Genomic DNA, 4,771 nt, shown 5'->3' with positions numbered 1-4,771 from the left:
CTCCAGTGCCAACTACGATGATGCGAGGTTGCTGCCAAAGTTGGCAAAAAGTATTCATTATATGATTATTGCAATAAAAGATGTGTTGCATATCTCAGATGACCCCTCTGTACCTGACACGAGGGTCCACATGTTTAAAGAAAAGAAACCGAAGGTTACTTTCCCCCCTTCCCATGAGTTAAATGAGTTGTTTGAAAGGACTTGGGAAACTCCAGACAAGAAACTGCAGATTCCCAAAAGGATTCTTATGGCGTATCCTTTCCCGGCTAAGGACAGGATACGGTGGGAATCCTCACCCAGGGTGGACAAGGCGTTAACGCGCTTATCCAAAAAGGTGGCGCTGCCGTCGCAAGATACCGCAGCCCTCAAGAATCCTGCTGATCGCAGGCAGGAGACTACCTTGAAGTCAATTTATACACGTACTGGTACCTTGCTCAGACCGGCGATAGCGTCGGCTTGGATTTGTAGCGCTGTTGCAGCGTGGACAGATACCTTGTCTGCTGACATTGATACCCTGGATAAAGATACCATTTTACTGACCTTGGGTCATATAAAGGATGCTGTCCTATATATGAGAGATGCTCAGAGAGACGTTGGCCTACTGGGTTCCAGAGCCAACGCCATGGCGATTTCTGCTAGGCGAGCCCTGTGGACCCGCCAATGGACGGGTGATGCAGACTCAAAGAGGCATATGGAGGTTTTGCCTTACAAGGGTGAGGACTTATTTGGGAAGGTCTCACGGACCTGGTTTCAACAGCTACCGCAGGTAAATCCGCTTTTTTACCTTATGTTTCCTCACAGCCAAAGAAAACGCCACATTATCAGATGCAGTCCTTTCGGTCGCATAAATCCAAAAGAGGACGGGGATCTTCCTTTCTCGCCAGAGGTAAGGGCAGAGGGAAAAAGCTGCCAGCTACAGCTAGTTCCCAGGAGCAGAAGTCCTCCCCGGCTTCTACTAAATCCACCGCATGACGCTGGGGCTCCGCTGAGGGAGTCCGCCCCAGTGGGGGCACGTCTTCGACTTTTCAGCCCTACCAGCTTCTTCCCCAGAGAGGGAGGTAGTTTTAAGTGCAATTCAAAAACTGTGTCTTCAACAAGTGGTGGTCAAAGTTCCCCTGCTTCAACAGGGGACGGGGTACTACTCAACCCTGTTTGTGGTCCCGAAACCAGACGGTTCGGTCAGACCCATTCTGAATTTAAAATCCTTAAACCTTTACTTGAACAGGTTCAAATTCAAGATGGAATCGCTCAGAGCGGTCATCGCCAGCCTGGAAGGGGGGGATTATATGGTGTCTCTGGACATAAAGGATGCATACCTTCATGTCCCCATATATCCTCCTCATCAGGCGTTCCTGAGGTTTGCTGTACAGGATTGTCATTACCAATTCCAGACGTTGCCATTTGGACTTTCCACGGACCCGAGGATTTTCACCAAGGTAATGGCGGAAATGATGGTGCTCTTGCGCAAGCCGGGAGTCACAATTATCCTGTACTTGGATGATCTCCTGATAAAAGCGAGATCGAGAGAACAGTTGCTGAACAACCTGTCACTCTCCCTGAGGGTGTTGTAGCAGCATGGCTGGATTCTCAATCTACTAAAGTCACAGTTGGTTCCAACGACCCGATTGCCTTTCTTAGGCATGATTCTGGACACGGAACAAAAAAGGGTTTTTCTCCCGATGGAATAGGCCCAGGAACTCCAGAGTTTGGTCAGGGACCTGTTGAAGCCGAAAAGGGTGTCGGTCCATCAATGCACTCGAGTTCTGGGAAAGATGGTGGCGTCTTACGAGGCCATTCCCTTCGGCAGGTTCCATGCGAGGACTTTTCAGTGGGACCTTCTGAACAAGTGGTCCGGGTCCCATCTACATATTCATCAGAAGATCAGCCTGTTCCCCAGGGCCAGGGTATCTCTCTTGTGGTGGCTGCAGAGTACTCACCTTCTAGAGGGTCGCAGGTTCGGCATTCAAGAATGGGTTCTGGTGACTACGGACGCGAGCCTCCGAGGATGGGGAGCAGTCACACTGGGAAGAAACTTCCAGGGACTGTGGTCAAGCCAGGAGGCTTGTCTACACATCAACGTACTGGAATTGAGGGCCATATACAACGGCCTCCGTCAAGCGGAGAATCTTCTTTGCGACCTACCGGTTCTGATTCAATCAGACAACGTCACAGCCGTGGCTCATGTAAACCGCCAAGGCGGGACAAGGAGCAGAGTGGCAATGGTGGAAGCCACCAGGATTCTGCGCTGGGCGGAAAATCACGTAAGCACTCTGTCAGCGGTATTCATTCCGGGAGTGGACAACTGGGAAGCAGACTTCCTCAGCAGACACGATCTCCATCCAGGAGAGTGGGGTCTTCATCAAGAAGTCTTTGCAGAAATAGCAAGTCTTTGGGGACTTCCTCAAGTAGACATGATGGCGTCACGCCTCAACAAAAAGCTTCCGAGGTATTGTGCCAGGTCAAGGGACCCTCAGGCAGTAGCAGTGGACACCCTGGTGACACCGTGGGTGTTTCAGTCGGTCTATTTGTTCCCTCCTCTTCCTCTCATCTCAAAAGTATTGAGAATCATTAGACGAAAAGGAGTACAGACAATTCTCATTGTTCCAGATTGGCCTCGAAGGGCCTGGTATCCGGATATGCAGGAAATGCTCACAGAAGATCCGTGGCCGCTTCCTCTCAGAGAGGACCTGTTGCAACAGGGGCCCTTTCTGTTCCAAGACTTACCGCAGCTGCGTTTGACGGCATGGCGGTTGAACGCCAGATCCTAGCAGGGAAGGGCATTCCGGACTAGGTCATCCCTACTCTGATAAAGGCTAGGAAGGAGGTGACAGCGGAACATTATCACCGTATCTGGAGGAAGTATGTCTCTTGGTGTGAAACCAAGAATGCTCCTCCAGAAGATTTCCATCTGGGCCGTTTTCTCCACTTCCTACAGACTGGGGTGAATATGGGCCTAAAATTAGGCTCCATTAAGGTTCAGATTTCGGCCCTATCCATTTTCTTTCAGAAGGAATTGGCTTCTCTCCCAGAAGTCCAGACTTTTGTGAAGGGAGTGCTGCATATCCAGCCTCCTTTTGTGCCTCCAGTGGCACCATGGGACCTTAACATGGTGTTACGATTCCTTAAGTCTCCCTAGTTTGAGCCTCTTCAATCTGTGGAATTAAAGTATCTCACTTGGAAGGTGGTCATGTTGTTGGCCTTGGCATCGGCAAGGCGAGTGTCTGAGTTGGCGGCTTTGTCTCATAAAAGCCCCTATCTGATTTTCCATGTGGATAGAGCTGAGTTGCGGACTCGTCCTCAATTTTTGCCTAAGGTTGTTTCCTCTTTTCATATGAACCAACCTATTGTGGTGCCTGTGGCTACGTGGGACTTGGAGGATTCCGAGTCCCTTGATGTGGTCAGTGCGTTGAAAATTTATGTAGCCAGAACAGCTCGGGTTAGGAAAACAGAGGCACTGTTTGTCCTGTATGCAGCCAACAAGGTTGGCGCTCCTGCTTCTAAGCAGACTATTGCTCGCTGGATCTGTAACACGATTCAGCAGGCTCATTCTACGGCTGGATTGCCGTTACCAAATTCGGTAAAGGCCCATTCCACTAGGAAGGTGGGCTCTTCTTGGGCGGCTGCCCGAGGCGTCTCGGCATTACAGCTTTGCCGAGCGGCAACTTGGTCGGGTTCAAACACCTTTGCAAAATTCTACAAGTTTGATACCCTGGCTGATGAGGACCTCATGTTTGCTCAATCGGTGCTGCAGAGTCATCCGCACTCTCCCGCCCGTTTTGGAGCTTTGGTATAATCCCCATGGTCCTTACGGAGTCCCCAGCATCCTCTAGGACGTAAGAGAAAATAAGATTTTAAACCTACCGGTAAATCTTTTTCTCCTAGTTCGTAGAGGATGCTGGGCGCACATTCTGCAAGACTTGTATATAGTTATTGCTTGCATAAGGGTTATGTCACAGTTTTGATCAGTCTTTGATGCTGTTTATTTCATACTGTTGACTGGTTCGTATATTCCAGATTATACGGTGTGGATGGTGTGGGCTGGTATGAATCTTGCCCTTAGATTAACAAAATCCTTTCCTCGTACTGTCCGTCTCCTCTGGGCACAGTTTCTCTAACTGAGGTCTGGAGGAGGGGCATAGAGGGAGGAGCCAGTGCACATCCATTCTAAAGTTCTTTATAGTGCCCATGTCTCCTGTGGAGCCCGTCTATACCCCATGGTCCTTACGGAGTCCCCAGCATCCTCTACGGACTAGGAGAAAAAGATTTACCGGTAGGTTTAAAATCTTATTTTTTCCTGAACTAATTTCTGGGAGCACCGCCAACCAAGCATTAACTATATTTTGACCCTAGGGGTTAACGCAATAGTTTTATGTTGGTTCAAAACATCATTTACCTGTGATCTAATAAATTGTAATCCGGCCCAGAGCAGATCCATAAAAACCCTTACCCCACATCTAAAGTTATGCCTTAGGGCTAGAGATGGTCCAGAATCCCAATATCCTACTAAAATAAGTGTGGTGGATAATTACCACATTCTGGTGACATTTTATTACAATATTGAAATTATTGGATGGAAATTAAATATTTTTATGGTAATTATCTACATTTATAATCAAGAAAGTGTGTGTGTCTGCACTGCCAGAGTGTAGTACCTACTGCCACCAGATTTGGTATGGTGGTGTAGTTTGACCAGGATTAGGTTTTTGCCTAGGTTTGAACTCTATCAAGGTCACACTCATATACATAATATATTAGGCTTACCATACTATCC

This window comes from Pseudophryne corroboree, chromosome 4 (genome assembly GCF_028390025.1).
Source record: "Pseudophryne corroboree isolate aPseCor3 chromosome 4, aPseCor3.hap2, whole genome shotgun sequence".
NCBI lineage: Eukaryota > Metazoa > Chordata > Amphibia > Anura > Myobatrachidae > Pseudophryne > Pseudophryne corroboree.
Note: the sequence above shows the minus strand (reverse complement) of the source record.